This window comes from Lepisosteus platostomus, chromosome 5 (assembly GCF_059453375.1).
Source record: "Lepisosteus platostomus isolate fLepPlt1 chromosome 5, fLepPlt1.hap1, whole genome shotgun sequence".
NCBI lineage: Eukaryota > Metazoa > Chordata > Actinopteri > Semionotiformes > Lepisosteidae > Lepisosteus > Lepisosteus platostomus.
Window position 1 is genome coordinate 61760683 of NC_142615.1, and position 15469 is coordinate 61776151.

A 15469-nucleotide genomic window follows, 5' to 3' on the forward strand; every position below is an offset into this window, starting at 1 on the left:
TCTCTTTTCAGCTGGCGATAAACCTTTCCTCGATCCTTTGCAGACTTGTTAAACTGTTCCTGATCAGAATAAAAAACGCTCACGCTAATACACAAGCACCCGTGTCTCGCCAAAGCTGACAAATAAACAGACGGACAAGCCGCACTGCACGTGAGAACAGGGGAATGAGCCAGCGAGCGGGGATAGGGCGCCTCCTGCGCTTAAAAGCTTACAGCACCTGGTATTCCCAGGCGGTCTCCCATCCAAGTACTAACCAGGCCCATCCCTGTTTAGCTTCCGAGATCAGACGAGATCAGGCGTGCTCAAGGGGGTGTGGCCGCAAGCAAGAGCAAGGCTCGCTGGCACCCTTCTTATTGAGAGGACAGCTCCGTCACCTCTTTTACAACGCTGCTTTTTTTCCCTTGCGTTTTTCTCTTCTTCCCACGTTCTCTCTCTTCACTGCCTTCGTCCCCGCTCTATTTCACTTCAGCCTTTCACTCTTGCTTCCTTCCAATGAGGACGGAGCTGCGGGAGAAAGGGCGCTATAGAGGATCGCTGTGGAGAGCTGCTGCTGTGCTTTGACATCTGAGCTCTGTGGAAAACGATCTCAATACAATTCTGAAAAACGCGACTCTCCGAACGCCAGCCGAACAAGTCTCCACAGCCGAAGCGCTGTGTCTCTTTTCAGCTGGCGATAAACCTTTCCTCGATCCATTGCGGACTTGTAAAACTGTTCCTGATCAGAATAAAAAACGCTCACGCTAATACACAAGCACCCGTGTCTCGCCAAAGCTGACAAATAAACAGACGGACAAGCCGCACTGCACGTGTGAACAGGGGAATGAGCGAGCGAGCGGGGATAGGGCGCCTCCTGCGCTTAAAAGCTTACAGCACCTGGTATTCCCAGGCGGTCTCCCATCCAAGTACTAACCAGGCCCATCCCTGTTTAGCTTCCGAGATCAGACGAGATCAGGCGTGCTCAAGGGGGTGTGGCCGTAAGCGAGAGCAAGGCTCGCTGGCACCCTTCTTATTGAGAGGACAGCTCCGTCACCTCTTTTACGACGCTGCTTTTTTCCCTTGCGTTTTTCTCTTCTTTCCACGTTCTCTCTCTTCACTGCCTTCGTCCCCGCTCTATTTCACTTCAGCCTTTCACTCTTGCTTCCTTCCAATGAGGACGGAGCTGCGGGAGAAAGGGCGCTATAGAGGATCGCTGTGGAGAGCTGCTGCTGTGCTTTGACATCTGAGCTCTGTGGAAAACGATCTCAATACAATTCTGAAAAACGCGACTCTCCGAACGCCAGCCGAACAAGTCTCCACAGCCGAAGCGCTGTGTCTCTTTCAGCTGGCGATAAACCTTTCCTCGATCCTTTGCGGACTTGTAAAACTGTTCCTGATCAGAATAAAAAACGCTCACGCTAATACTCAAGCACCCGTGTCTCGCCAAAGCTGACAAATAAACAGACGGACAAGCCGCACTGCACGTGTGAACAGGGGAATGAGCCAGCGAGCGGGGATAGGGCGCCTCCTGCGCTTAAAAGCTTACAGCACCTGGTATTCCCAGGCGGTCTCCCATCCAAGTACTAACCAGGCCCATCCCTGTTTAGCTTCCGAGATCAGACGAGATCAGGCGTGCTCAAGGGGGTGTGGCCGTAAGCGAGAGCAAGGCTCGCTGGCACCCTTCTTATTGAGAGGACAGCTCCGTCACCTCTTTTACGACGCTGCTTTTTTTCCCTTGCGTTTTTCTCTTCTTCCCACGTTCTCTCTCTTCACTGCCTTCGTCCCCGCTCTATTTCACTTCAGCCTTTCACTCTTGCTTCCTTCCAATGAGGACGGAGCTGCGGGAGAAAGGGCGCTATAGAGGATCGCTGTGGAGAGCTGCTGCTGTGCTTTGACATCTGAGCTCTGTGGAAAACGATCTCAATACAATTCTGAAAAACGCGACTCTCCGAACGCCAGCCGAACAAGTCTCCACAGCCGAAGCGCTGTGTCTCTTTTCAGCTGGCGATAAACCTTTCCTCGATCCTTTGCGGACTTGTTAAACTGTTCATGATCAGAATAAAAAACGCTCACGCTAATACACAAGCACCCGTGTCTCGCCAAAGCTGACAAATAAACAGACGGACAAGCCGCACTGCACGTGTGAACAGGGGAATGAGCGAGCGAGCGGGGATAGGGCGCCTTCTGCGCTTAAAAGCTTACAGCACCTGGTATTCCCAGGCGGTCTCCCATCCAAGTACTAACCAGGCCCATCCCTGTTTAGCTTCCGAGATCAGACGAGATCAGGCGTGCTCAAGGGGGTGTGGCCGTAAGCAAGAGCAAGGCTCGCTGGCACCCTTCTTATTGAGAGGACAGCTCCGTCACCTCTTTTACGACGCTGCTTTTTTCCCTTGCGTTTTTCTCTTCTTTCCACGTTCTCTCTCTTCACTGCCTTCGTCCCCGCTCTATTTCACTTCAGCCTTTCACTCTTGCTTCCTTCCAATGAGGACGGAGCTGCGGGAGAAAGGGCGCTATAGAGGATCGCTGTGGAGAGCTGCTGCTGTGCTTTGACATCTGAGCTCTGTGGAAAACGATCTCAATACAATTCTGAAAAACGCGACTCTCCGAACGCCAGCCGAACAAGTCTCCACAGCCGAAGCGCTGTGTCTCTTTCAGCTGGCGATAAACCTTTCCTCGATCCTTTGCGGACTTGTAAAACTGTTCCTGATCAGAATAAAAAACGCTCACGCTAATACTCAAGCACCCGTGTCTCGCCAAAGCTGACAAATAAACAGACGGACAAGCCGCACTGCACGTGTGAACAGGGGAATGAGCCAGCGAGCGGGGATAGGGCGCCTCCTGCGCTTAAAAGCTTACAGCACCTGGTATTCCCAGGCGGTCTCCCATCCAAGTACTAACCAGGCCCATCCCTGTTTAGCTTCCGAGATCAGACGAGATCAGGCGTGCTCAAGGGGGTGTGGCCGTAAGCGAGAGCAAGGCTCGCTGGCACCCTTCTTATTGAGAGGACAGCTCCGTCACCTCTTTTACGACGCTGCTTTTTTTCCCTTGCGTTTTTCTCTTCTTCCCACGTTCTCTCTCTTCACTGCCTTCGTCCCCGCTCTATTTCACTTCAGCCTTTCACTCTTGCTTCCTTCCAATGAGGACGGAGCTGCGGGAGAAAGGGCGCTATAGAGGATCGCTGTGGAGAGCTGCTGCTGTGCTTTGACATCTGAGCTCTGTGGAAAACGATCTCAATACAATTCTGAAAAACGCGACTCTCCGAACGCCAGCCGAACAAGTCTCCACAGCCGAAGCGCTGTGTCTCTTTTCAGCTGGCGATAAACCTTTCCTCGATCCTTTGCGGACTTGTTAAACTGTTCATGATCAGAATAAAAAACGCTCACGCTAATACACAAGCACCCGTGTCTCGCCAAAGCTGACAAATAAACAGACGGACAAGCCGCACTGCACGTGTGAACAGGGGAATGAGCGAGCGAGCGGGGATAGGGCGCCTCCTGCGCTTAAAAGCTTACAGCACCTGGTATTCCCAGGCGGTCTCCCATCCAAGTACTAACCAGGCCCATCCCTGTTTAGCTTCCGAGATCAGACGAGATCAGGCGTGCTCAAGGGGGTGTGGCCGTAAGCAAGAGCAAGGCTCGCTGGCACCCTTCTTATTGAGAGAACAGCTCCGTCACCTCTTTTACGACGCTGCTTTTTTTCCCTTGCGTTTTTCTCTTCTTCCCACGTTCTCTCTCTTCACTGCCTTCGTCCCCGCACTATTTCACTTCAGCCTTTCACTCTTGCTTCCTTCCAGTGAGGACGGAGCTGCGGGAGAAAGGGCGCTATAGAGGATCGCTGTGGAGAGCTGCTGCTGTGCTTTGACATCTGAGCTCTGTGGAAATCGATCTCAATACAATTCTGAAAAACGCGACTCTCCGAACGCCAGCCGAACAAGTCTCCACAGCCGAAGCGCTGTGTCTCTTTTCAGCTGGCGATAAACCTTTCCTCGATCCTTTGCGGACTTGTAAAACTGTTCCTGATCAGAATAAAAAACGCTCACGCTAATACACAAGCACCCGTGTCTCGCCAAAGCTGACAAATAAACAGACGGACAAGCCGCACTGCACGTGTGAACAGGGGAATGAGCGAGCGAGCGGGGATAGGGCGCCTCCTGCGCTTAAAAGCTTACAGCACCTGGTATTCCCAGGCGGTCTCCCATCCAAGTACTAACCAGGCCCATCCCTGTTTAGCTTCCGAGATCAGACGAGATCAGGCGTGCTCAAGGGGGTGTGGCCGTAAGCGAGAGCAAGGCTCGCTGGCACCCTTCTTATTGAGAGGACAGCTCCGTCACCTCTTTTACGACGCTGCTTTTTTTCCCTTGCGTTTTTCTCTTCTTCCCACGTTCTCTCTCTTCACTGCCTTGGTCCCCGCTCTATTTCACTTCAGCCTTTCACTCTTGCTTCCTTCCAATGAGGACGGAGCTGCGGGAGAAAGGGCGCTATAGAGGATCGCTGTGGAGAGCTTCTGCTGTGCTTTGACATCTGAGCTCTGTGGAAAACGATCTCAATACAATTCTGAAAAACGCGACTCTCCGAACGCCAGCCGAACAAGTCTCCACAGCCGAAGCGCTGTGTCTCTTTTCAGCTGGCGATAAACCTTTCCTCGATCCTTTGCGGACTTGTTAAACTGTTCATGATCAGAATAAAAAACGCTCACGCTAATATACAAGCACCCGTGTCTCGCCAAAGCTGACAAATAAACAGACGGACAAGCCGCACTGCACGTGTGAACAGGGGAATGAGCGAGCGAGCGGGGATAGGGCGCCTCCTGCGCTTAAAAGCTTACAGCACCTGGTATTCCCAGGCGGTCTCCCATCCAAGTACTAACCAGGCCCATCCCTGTTTAGCTTCCGAGATCAGACGAGATCAGGCATGCTCAAGGGGGTGTGGCCGTAAGCGAGAGCAAGGCTCGCTGGCACCCTTCTTATTGAGAGGACAGCTCCGTCACCTCTTTTACGACGCTGCTTTTCTTCCCTTGCGTTTTTCTCTTCTTCCCACGTTCTCTCTCTTCACTGCCTTCGTCCCCGCTCTATTTCACTTCAGCCTTTCACTCTTGCTTCCTTCCAATGAGGACGGAGCTGCGGGAGAAAGGGCGCTATAGAGGATCGCTGTGGAGAGCTGCTGCTGTGCTTTGACATCTGAGCTCTGTGGAAATCGATCTCAATACAATTCTGAAAAACGCGACTCTCCGAACGCCAGCCGAACAAGTCTCCACAGCCGAAGCGCTGTGTCTCTTTTCAGCTGGCGATAAACCTTTCCTCGATCCTTTGCGGACTTGTAAAACTGTTCCTGATCAGAATAAAAAACGCTCACGCTAATACACAAGCACCCGTGTCTCGCCAAAGCTGACAAATAAACAGACGGACAAGCCGCACTGCACGTGTGAACAGGGGAATGAGCGAGCGAGCGTGGATAGGGCGCCTCCTGCGCTTAAAAGCTTACAGCACCTGGTATTCCCAGGCGGTCTCCCATCCAAGTACTAACCAGGCCCATCCCTGTTTAGCTTCCGAGATCAGACGAGATCAGGCGTGCTCAAGGGGGTGTGGCCGTAAGCAAGAGCAAGGCTCGCTGGCACCCTTCTTATTGAGAGAACAGCTCCGTCACCTCTTTTACGACGCTGCTTTTTTTCCCTTGCGTTTTTCTCTTCTTCCCACGTTCTCTCTCTTCACTGCCTTCGTCCCCGCTCTATTTCACTTCAGCCTTTCACTCTTGCTTCCTTCCAATGAGGACGGAGCTGCGGGAGAAAGGGCGCTATAGAGGATCGCTGTGGAGAGCTGCTGCTGTGCTTTGACATCTGAGCTCTGTGGAAATCGATCTCAATACAATTCTGAAAAACGCTACTCTCCGAACGCCAGCCGAACAAGTCTCCACAGCCGAAGCGCTGTGTCTCTTTTCAGCTGGCGATAAACCTTTCCTCGATCCTTTGCGGACTTGTAAAACTGTTCCTGATCAGAATAAAAAACGCTCACGCTAATACACAAGCACCCGTGTCTCGCCAAAGCTGACAAATAAACAGACGGACAAGCCGCACTGCACGTGTGAACAGGGGAATGAGCGAGCGAGCGGGGATAGGGCGCCTCCTGCGCTTAAAAGCTTACAGCACCTGGTATTCCCAGGCGGTCTCCCATCCAAGTACTAACCAGGCCCATCCCTGTTTAGCTTCCGAGATCAGACGAGATCAGGCGTGCTCAAGGGGGTGTGGCCGTAAGCGAGAGCAAGGCTCGCTGGCACCCTTCTTATTGAGAGGACAGCTCCGTCACCTCTTTTACGACGCTGCTTTTTTTCCCTTGCGTTTTTCTCTTCTTCCCACGTTCTCTCTCTTCACTGCCTTGGTCCCCGCTCTATTTCACTTCAGCCTTTCACTCTTGCTTCCTTCCAATGAGGACGGAGCTGCGGGAGAAAGGGCGCTATAGAGGATCGCTGTGGAGAGCTGCTGCTGTGCTTTGACATCTGAGCTCTGTGGAAAACGATCTCAATACAATTCTGAAAAACGCGACTCTCCGAACGCCAGCCGAACAAGTCTCCACAGCCGAAGCGCTGTGTCTCTTTTCAGCTGGCGATAAACCTTTCCTCGATCCTTTGCGGACTTGTTAAACTGTTCATGATCAGAATAAAAAACGCTCACGCTAATACACAAGCACCCGTGTCTCGCCAAAGCTGACAAATAAACAGACGGACAAGCCGCACTGCACGTGTGAACAGGGGAATGAGCGAGCGAGCGGGGATAGGGCGCCTCCTGCGCTTAAAAGCTTACAGCACCTGGTATTCCCAGGCGGTCTCCCATCCAAGTACTAACCAGGCCCATCCCTGTTTAGCTTCCGAGATCAGACGAGATCAGGCGTGCTCAAGGGGGTGTGGCCGTAAGCGAATGTACGGCTCTCTGGCACCCTTCTTATTGAGAGGACAGCTCCGTCACCTCTTTTACGACGCTGCTTTTTTTCCCTTGCGTTTTTCTCTTCTTCCCACGTTCTCTCTCTTCACTGCCTTCGTCCCCGCTCTATTTCACTTCAGCCTTTCACTCTTGCTTCCTTCCAATGAGGACGGAGCTGCGGGAGAAAGGGCGCTATAGAGGATCGCTGTGGAGAGCTGCTGCTGTGCTTTGACATCTGAGCTCTGTGGAAAACGATCTCAATACAATTCTGAAAAACGCGACTCTCCGAACGCCAGCCGAACAAGTCTCCACAGCCGAAGCGCTGTGTCTCTTTTCAGCTGGCGATAAACCTTTCCTCGATCCTTTGCGGACTTGTAAAACTGTTCCTGATCAGAATAAAAAACGCTCACGCTAATACACAAGCACCCGTGTCTCGCCAAAGCTGACAAATAAACAGACGGACAAGCCGCACTGCACGTGTGAACAGGGGAATGAGCGAGCGAGCGGGGATAGTGCGCCTCCTGCGCTTAAAAGCTTACAGCACCTGGTATTCCCAGGCGGTCTCCCATCCAAGTACTAACCAGGCCCATCCCTGTTTAGCTTCCGAGATCAGACGAGATCAGGCGTGCTCAAGGGGGTGTGGCCGTAAGCGACAGCAAGGCTCGCTGGCACCCTTCTTATTGAGAGGACAGCTCCGTCACCTCTTTTACGACGCTGCTCTTTTTCCCTTGCGTTTTTCTCTTCTTCCCACGTTCTCTCTCTTCACTGCCTTCGTCCCCGCTCTATTTCACTTCAGCCTTTCACTCTTGCTTCCTTCCAATGAGGACGGAGCTGCGGGAGAAAGGGCGCTATAGAGGATCGCTGTGGAGAGCTGCTGCTGTGCTTTGACATCTGAGCTCTGTTGAAAACGATCTCAATACAATTCTGAAAAACGCGACTCTCCGAACGCCAGCCGAACAAGTCTCCACAGCCGAAGCGCTGTGTCTCTTTTCAGCTGGCGATAAACCTTTCCTCGATCCTTTGTGGACTTGTAAAACTGTTCCTGATCAGAATAAAAAACGCTCACGCTAATACACAAGCACCCGTGTCTCGCCAAAGCTGACAAATAAACAGACGGACAAGCCGCACTGCACGTGTGAACAGGGGAATGAGCGAGCGAGCGGGGATAGGGCGCCTCCTGCGCTTAAAAGCTTACAGCACCTGGTATTCCCAGGCGGTCTCCCATCCAAGTACTAACCAGGCCCATCCCTGTTTAGCTTCCGAGATCAGACGAGATCAGGCGTGCTCAAGGGGGTGTGGCCGTAAGCAAGAGCAAAGCTCGCTGGCACCCTTCTTATTGAGAGGACAGCTCCGTCACCTCTTTTACGACGCTGCTTTTTTCCCTTGCGTTTTTCTCTTCTTCCCACGTTCTCTCTCTTCACTGCCTTCGTCCCCGCTCTATTTCACTTCAGCCTTTCACTCTTGCTTCCTTCCAATGAGGACGGAGCTGCGGGAGAAAGGGCGCTATAGAGGATCGCTGTGGAGAGCTGCTGCTGTGCTTTGACATCTGAGCTCTGTGGAAAACGATCTCAATACAATTCTGAAAAACGCGACTCTCCGAACGCCAGCCGAACAAGTCTCCACAGGCGAAGCGCTGTGTCTCTTTTCAGCTGGCGATAAACCTTTCCTCGATCCTTTGCGGACTTGTTAAACTGTTCCTGATCAGAATAAAAAACGCTCACGCTAATACACAAGCACCCGTGTCTCGCCAAAGCTGACAAATAAACAGACGGACAAGCCGCACTGCACGTGTGAACAGGGGAATGAGCGAGCGAGCGGGGATAGGGCGCCTCCTGCGCTTAAAAGCTTACAGCACCTGGTATTCCCAGGCGGTCTCCCATCCAAGTACTAACCAGGCCCATCCCTGTTTAGCTTCCGAGATCAGACGAGATCAGGCGTGCTCAAGGGGGTGTGGCCGTAAGCGAGAGCAAGGCTCGCTGGCACCCTTCTTATTGAGAGGACAGCTCCGTCACCTCTTTTACGACGCTGCTTTTTTTCCCTTGCGTTTTTCTCTTCTTCCCACGTTCTCTCTCTTCACTGCCTTCGTCCCCGCTCTATTTCACTTCAGCCTTTCACTCTTGCTTCCTTCCAATGAGGACGGAGCTGCGGGAGAAAGGGCGCTATAGAGGATCGCTGTGGAGAGCTGCTGCTGTGCTTTGACATCTGAGCTCTGTGGAAAACGATCTCAATACAATTCTGAAAAACGCGACTCTCCGAACGCCAGCCGAACAAGTCTCCACAGCCGAAGCGCTGTGTCTCTTTTCAGCTGGCGATAAACCTTTCCTCGATCCTTTGCGGACTTGTTAAACTGTTCCTGATCAGAATAAAAAACGCTCACGCTAATACACAAGCACCCGTGTCTCGCCAAAGCTGACAAATAAACAGACGGACAAGCCGCACTGCACGTGTGAACAGGGGAATGAGCGAGCGATCGGCGATAGGGCGCCTCCTGCGCTTAAAAGCTTACAGCACCTGGTATTCCCAGGTGGTCTCCCATCCAACTACTAACCAGGCCCATCCCTGGTCAGCTTCCGAGATCAGACGAGATCAGGCGTGCTCAAGGGGGTGTGGCCGTAAGCGAATGTACGGCTCTCTGGCACCCTTCTTATTGAGAGGACAGCTCCGTCACCTCTTTTACGACGCTGCTTTTTTTCCCTTGCGTTTTTCTCTTCTTCCCACGTTCTCTCTCTTCACTGCCTTCGTCCCCGCTCTATTTCACTTCAGCCTTTCACTCTTGCTTCCTTCCAATGAGGACGGAGCTGCGGGAGAAAGGGCGCTATAGAGGATCGCTGTGGAGAGCTGCTGCTGTGCTTTGACATCTGAGCTCTGTGGAAAACGATCTCAATACAATTCTGAAAAACGCGACTCTCCGAACGCCAGCCGAACAAGTCTCCACAGCCGAAGTGCTGTGTCTCTTTTCAGCTGGCGATAAACCTTTCCTCGATCCTTTGCGGACTTGTTAAACTGTTCATGATCAGAATAAAAAACGCTCACGCTAATACACAAGCACCCGTGTCTCGCCAAAGCTGACAAATAAACAGACGGACAAGCCGCACTGCACGTGTGAACAGGGGAATGAGCGAGCGAGCGGGGATAGGGCGCCTCCTGCGCTTAAAAGCTTACAGCACCTGGTATTCCCAGGCGGTCTCCCATCCAAGTACTAACCAGGCCCATCCCTGTTTAGCTTCCAAGATCAGACGAGATCAGGCGTGCTCAAGGGGGTGTGGCCGTAAACGAGAGCAAGGCTCGCTGGCACCCTTCTTATTGAGAGGACAGCTCCGTCACCTCTTTTACGACGCTGCTTTTTTTCCCTTGCGTTTTTCTCTTCTTCCCACGTTCTCTCTCTTCACTGCCTTCGTCCCCGCTCTATTTCACTTCAGCCTTTCACTCTTGCTTCCTTCCAATGAGGACGGAGCTGCGGGAGAAAGGGCGCTATAGAGGATCGCTGTGGAGAGCTGCTGCTGTGCTTTGACATCTGAGCTCTGTGGAAAACGATCTCAATACAATTCTGAAAAACGCGACTCTCCGAACGCCAGCCGAACAAGTCTTTAAGTGGAAATCTAATAAGTAAATTGATTCTTAAAATGTAGAGAGCTTTGCAAAGAAATATATTGGGGCTTTTAGATAATATATTTCAAGGATGTAATTGATGTAAATGTACCAAAACAATATATGCTGTCTGGGTCGTTAGAATTAGCTGAAAGTAACTGATAAGCTTTGAATAACATATCTAGTGCTTCTTCTTTCACTTTTGGATGTAATCTGTTTTCTCTTAGGGAAAGTGGAAGTTTTAGAATGGACAAAGCGCTGAGCTTTTTTACAGCGCAACGTCTTATGAAAACCCTGTACTGCTTGTAACAAATTGAGTCTCTGGTTGCTCCCAATATTGAAATAAAGACCTTACTCAGGTGAGAACTCTCTCTTGTGGCTTCCTTGATAGTTATATTTCCATGACACCGGTTTTAATGTCTGTAGATTGTATCTTATTTTTATTTTTTGTTTTGTTTCATGTTCATATTATGTGTTTTCACCCAGTTGACTCCAGTTAATAACAGTTCACCCAGTTAATAGCCACTTTTTATGCGTGAAAAACGGGTGATCTTTCTATCTCGTGATCAGCTTAGTATCTTTCTGTAAGTTTTTTTCTTCTTAATTAAACGTTTAAAATACATGAATTTCATAAAGACAACACACGTTTCGAACAGAAAAAAAATCATATTCTGTTCTCTTCCTGGTATGTATAACAGATCAGCAGGTCTTATTTTCCCAATTGCTTTTTTCCACTGTATTTATCATAATGGCTAGCCAATGTCCTCTCTTAGCTAGGTAATGTTACTTGTGGATGTGCTTCTGCATTGCGTAGAAGCACATGTATCCATAGAAAGTGTATTATACTACTATTTGAGCTACAGTACATAAAAATAATTATATCGTTATTAATTTCTTTAGGTACGTGATTCCATATTATATTCCCTATTAATCAAATTCTAAAAGTATGCTTTTGTTTACTCCGATAACGAGCACATTCACAGAAAATGTGAATATCTTATGACTTTTCACAAAGTATATAAAGTTAAGATGGTCAGAAGGAGCATGTAAAAACGTTTCCGAAACCTGGTAAAATCTTACTACATGTAAGACTTTGATGCTTAAAATGTTTAGGAAGAAAGTGGAATACTGGTGTGTATTTTTTCTTTAAACTACCAATACCAGCCATATACAGTTTACACTATATGTTTATGTTCCTAAATTAATATAGTTTATGGTGGTGTATCGTGGTTGTAGAGGTTTGATGGGTTTACTGAGACAATTATTAATTGTAGCAGTAATCACGAGGTTGTTCGTTGTGGCTTTTAGAAAATCAATCGTCAGAACAACTAACAACGCACACACACGGGTTCAATACACGAGATACATTTATTCATATAAATTGTGCACCAAACATATACTAGTCTGCCTGGATACGAGCGGCAGACCTTACTGTGAGGGTTATCAATATACAAGGTATATAATCTCGAAGAGATGCCAACACAAAGAGATACACAACAGAGAATATATGTCAATATATATCGTTCGGTTACCAAATCGCTAATCAGTGTTATTACCCACTGTTACTCTAAACTCGGAAGTAAATACATTACTCATGAATTAAATTGATAACAACTTGTGTTGAGGTACAATTGAATTCTCGAGACACAATGTAGAACATGGGGTTTACTTATCCACTGTGTATGGATTTGGAATCTCCCGGCACGAACACCAAGTCACTCTTTTGCCTGGGAAGAAGCTGGTTCGTTCCTGGTCCAGCGCTGCTTCTGAATAAGCTATTCAGGTTGTCGATGAGGGTCCAACTGTAGGCTGCCGTTGATCAAGCGGATCATTCACGTTGGTAGAATTCTGAGTACGTATGGGATCCTCGGCCTCGCGCTTAGAACAAAGTCCAAGTCCCTTTGCAGACAACAGCAGTTGTCACGTGATTGTCTCTGAGGATGCGCGAAAATGGCCAAGGAGAGCCCCGATCTGAGCTTGCGCTCCCTTTTTGACCAAGACATAGATGTGTGCTGATTGGTTGAGAGTTTGGCGGGCATTAGAGACCCACGTGGTATTACCACGCCCTGCCAGTCCCTGATTGGTTGGTCAAGGTGAGATATGAGTCACTTACTCTTGACACTTAGGAATGCAGTCCAGATGTCCATTCGGCACTCCCTAGACAGATAGGCACCAATGGATGACCATTGATCATGATAGCCAGGCTAAGCTAAGTGCATCCCCATCTGGGAGCTGTCCATTATCAAAAGAAAACATCTTAAATCAACCTGCATGAATACTTTCTCTGTGGCTGCACCACAAAGATGGAGGGTGAGATGGGGCCTCATTTAGGACAGAATACCACTGCCTAATTCTGTCTTATTAACAAGCATTGCCGCTACAACGGCATCTCTCCTGTCAAACTTCCTCCTGACATGTTTGACAGGATCTGGGCCGTGGTGAACAGTGGGAAAGACGCCCTGTGGAGAGTGAGGAACATGGGGCTGTTCAAAGGCATCGAGGTCCCAGTCAAGGCAGCAGGTAGCCTGGCCCTGTTCATCACCCGAGAGAACTATTACCTCAGAGATCTGTGGAGAGAAGGGAGGGAGGAAGCAGAAAATCTGTGGGAAATTGAGAGCATAGGTCAATATCTCAAGAAACTGTGAAAAACATTATCATGTTTAAGTAAAGAATGTGATTTGCACCAGAAAAAAATAAATTGTTGCTATATAACTGGTACCGTGTCAAAATGTAATGAGATGGGATTATATATACTGTTTTAAGTATGTATATTAATGTAAAGCTTTCTAATTTGTGATGTCCTGTATTTTTTTGTGAAAAGAAAATAAAGTTCTTAAAAAATCGATTCACCCAGGGCGAGGCTCGGCCATTGCACTCCGGCTGTGCTGACCCCTGCGAATTCCCCAAATGTGGGAATCTCGACTGCATAATTTCTGGTAGTGGGGGACTCCGTTCGCGCTCTCTCCTGATGTGCTTGGTCAAATATCAGATACGGGAGAGTTAGGACACCATGAGCTGCGATAGGATCCCAGTTCGAAAGGAGTCGATGCCACTGCTGGTTCCCAGTTTCTTTTAGTTAGAGGTCCGGAGAAGCATTTCAAGCTGGTTACACTACTCCTTCCGGACATTCATTCCCTTTTCAAAGTCAGTCGTTTTGCTGTTGTCTGCATTATTTAGGCTGATTATCGAGGTTAGCCTTTATTTGGTCATGGGGGCCTCGGTACTGTATGCTAATTCTCAAGACAGTTTCACCCGTTTTCTGATTGCTAGGTTCTGTACCAGTGCAGACATGTCAAACAGTGAATAGCTGTACCTCTATTGTATCCGTGCTCAATGAATGAAATCAGTATTAAATGAATATATGTATAGTTATACGAAAAACAAGTGGTTTATTGACTCATCTTCATTTGCAGATTTAGAGGCAGCTTCGATATTCGGGGGAGGCATAAAACATGGTGCTGATCTTTGGAAAGCAGGAGGCAAAACTGACACGTTCTCATACAAGGAGCTGAAACCAGGCCACCTGGGTGAAGATCAGGTATCGTAACCGCTAGACCATATGGGAGCATACAGCCATGTTGTGCGTGCGTCATGTAAGCAAACTGTAATTGCTGCCTTCATGACCTGCTTGATGGAGAAAACACACAAGAGAGTTGGCACTCAGAGTGTCGAAGGGTTGATGTATACTAGGGCTCAGTTGAAATGCAGCATCAGGACTTTTCCGACTAGTGTCACACAAAGAGAGTACATCCTTTCCTACTGGCTGTGTATGTCTCGGTAACTCGCTGTGATCGTATAGTGCTCAGAATTTGTGTTGTGGCTGCAACAACCCCGGTTCGAATCCACATACTGGCAGAATAGGAGGAGTACTGCCTGACTGGATCGTTGATGAACGACAGAGGCCACTCCGACCTCTTCTTGGTTTTCTTCAATGACTTACTAAGGATCTTCTTCACATTCGCCCATGCAGGGGAAGCCAGTTACACCAAAGCAAACGCAGGAAAGTGCATTTCAAGCAGAGACCAGGAGGGACTTGTTTACACCGAGAGTGGTCGGAGAATGGAACAATGCGCCCAGCCCTGTTGCTGGAGCCGATTCTTGATGAGATCTTGGGCTCACTAAGAGGCCCCCGCTGGATGCTAATCTTTCTGTTGTTCTTGCAGGTCCTGCGCTGCTTTTGAGCCGACAGAGCTCGTCCTGGTCTGTCGGCACAGCCCAATTGCAAATGATCGGCTCCACGTACAGAAGGAACGTGCGTTTGGTACAAGAGTGCACGAAGGCACCGGAAATACATTGGGAACAAATGACCGGTCGTTCAAGACCTCTGTGAAGTACAGGAGCGTGCAAAACAAGGCTGCTTCCACCCGGTCTCAAACCGGGGACCTTTCGCGTGTTAGGCGAACGTGATAGCCACTACACTATGGAAACCTGCAGGGACCGCTGCTGGTGTCTTGCTTGCATTTCGGGCTGAGAAAGGGACGCGTCACTTTAGGCAGGGTGCGCTGGAGAGAGGAACAAAGGGCGCGATGAAACAAAATGCCGAAACCCGGGATCAAACCAGGGACCTTTAGATCTTCAGTCTAACGCTCTCCCAACTGAGCTATTTTGGCGGTGCGCAGAGCCCACAGCCACCTGCTCCAGCCTTCCTGTGTTGCGGCATGAGCGCACCAAGAGTAGCGGGAGAGTGTTGCAGGAACGTCACTCTGAAGGAAAGCCACCCAGGTGCGCCCTCTGAGCTCTGTCCAGCGCATCTTCCTCGCATGGACTCCTGCCTGCGACGGGCAGGAAACAATTAGCAAGAACAGAACGACACCCCATGGGTGTCTCATGACCACACCTTAGGTTGTGACACGTGCAGGTGTGAGGGGTTGCCGGGCTACTTTGGAGCAGAGCTTGGGCGGAGGGGGGGGCGGGAAAGCAGACAAAGAGGTGACACCTCAAGGTCTGCACGATCACAGCTCTCCGCTGCCCCAGGCTTCCGCTCGATAAGCTACTG

The 15469-nt window shown here is 49.7% G+C and overlaps 15 non-coding genes and 2 pseudogenes across 15 annotated transcripts; 1 reads left to right on the forward strand and 16 right to left on the reverse strand.

The window, feature by feature from the left end:
* Positions 1-205: 205 nt before the first annotated feature.
* On the reverse strand, positions 206-324 carry LOC148670699 (5S ribosomal RNA). The gene has a single exon (XR_015938460.1). It is a non-coding gene; the product is annotated as a 5S ribosomal RNA (ribosomal RNA).
* Positions 325-861: 537 nt separating this feature from the next.
* Positions 862-980, reverse strand: LOC148670700 (5S ribosomal RNA). The gene has a single exon (XR_015937830.1). It is a non-coding gene; the product is annotated as a 5S ribosomal RNA (ribosomal RNA).
* A 535-nt stretch (positions 981-1515) lies between these two features.
* On the reverse strand, positions 1516-1634 carry LOC148670701 (5S ribosomal RNA). Its single transcript, XR_015937831.1, has one exon. It is a non-coding gene; the product is annotated as a 5S ribosomal RNA (ribosomal RNA).
* Positions 1635-2171: 537 nt separating this feature from the next.
* On the reverse strand, positions 2172-2290 carry LOC148670702 (5S ribosomal RNA). Its single transcript, XR_015937832.1, has one exon. It is a non-coding gene; the product is annotated as a 5S ribosomal RNA (ribosomal RNA).
* A 535-nt stretch (positions 2291-2825) lies between these two features.
* On the reverse strand, positions 2826-2944 carry LOC148670703 (5S ribosomal RNA). The gene has a single exon (XR_015937833.1). It is a non-coding gene; the product is annotated as a 5S ribosomal RNA (ribosomal RNA).
* A 537-nt stretch (positions 2945-3481) lies between these two features.
* LOC148670704 (5S ribosomal RNA) lies at positions 3482-3600 on the reverse strand. The gene has a single exon (XR_015937835.1). It is a non-coding gene; the product is annotated as a 5S ribosomal RNA (ribosomal RNA).
* Positions 3601-4137: 537 nt separating this feature from the next.
* LOC148670705 (5S ribosomal RNA) lies at positions 4138-4256 on the reverse strand. The gene has a single exon (XR_015937836.1). It is a non-coding gene; the product is annotated as a 5S ribosomal RNA (ribosomal RNA).
* A 537-nt stretch (positions 4257-4793) lies between these two features.
* On the reverse strand, positions 4794-4912 carry LOC148670706 (5S ribosomal RNA). Its single transcript, XR_015938531.1, has one exon. It is a non-coding gene; the product is annotated as a 5S ribosomal RNA (ribosomal RNA).
* A 537-nt stretch (positions 4913-5449) lies between these two features.
* Positions 5450-5568, reverse strand: LOC148670707 (5S ribosomal RNA). Its single transcript, XR_015937837.1, has one exon. It is a non-coding gene; the product is annotated as a 5S ribosomal RNA (ribosomal RNA).
* A 537-nt stretch (positions 5569-6105) lies between these two features.
* Positions 6106-6224, reverse strand: LOC148670708 (5S ribosomal RNA). The gene has a single exon (XR_015937838.1). It is a non-coding gene; the product is annotated as a 5S ribosomal RNA (ribosomal RNA).
* Positions 6225-6761: 537 nt separating this feature from the next.
* Positions 6762-6880, reverse strand: LOC148670709 (5S ribosomal RNA). Its single transcript, XR_015937839.1, has one exon. It is a non-coding gene; the product is annotated as a 5S ribosomal RNA (ribosomal RNA).
* A 537-nt stretch (positions 6881-7417) lies between these two features.
* Positions 7418-7536, reverse strand: LOC148670710 (5S ribosomal RNA). Its single transcript, XR_015937840.1, has one exon. It is a non-coding gene; the product is annotated as a 5S ribosomal RNA (ribosomal RNA).
* Positions 7537-8073: 537 nt separating this feature from the next.
* On the reverse strand, positions 8074-8192 carry LOC148670711 (5S ribosomal RNA). Its single transcript, XR_015937841.1, has one exon. It is a non-coding gene; the product is annotated as a 5S ribosomal RNA (ribosomal RNA).
* Positions 8193-8728: 536 nt separating this feature from the next.
* LOC148670712 (5S ribosomal RNA) lies at positions 8729-8847 on the reverse strand. The gene has a single exon (XR_015937842.1). It is a non-coding gene; the product is annotated as a 5S ribosomal RNA (ribosomal RNA).
* Positions 8848-9384: 537 nt separating this feature from the next.
* On the reverse strand, positions 9385-9503 carry LOC148670713 (5S ribosomal RNA; annotated as a pseudogene).
* A 537-nt stretch (positions 9504-10040) lies between these two features.
* LOC148670714 (5S ribosomal RNA) lies at positions 10041-10159 on the reverse strand (annotated as a pseudogene).
* A 3117-nt stretch (positions 10160-13276) lies between these two features.
* LOC148670715 (U1 spliceosomal RNA) lies at positions 13277-13441 on the forward strand. The gene has a single exon (XR_015938650.1). It is a non-coding gene; the product is annotated as a U1 spliceosomal RNA (small nuclear RNA).
* Positions 13442-15469: the final 2028 nt, after the last annotated feature.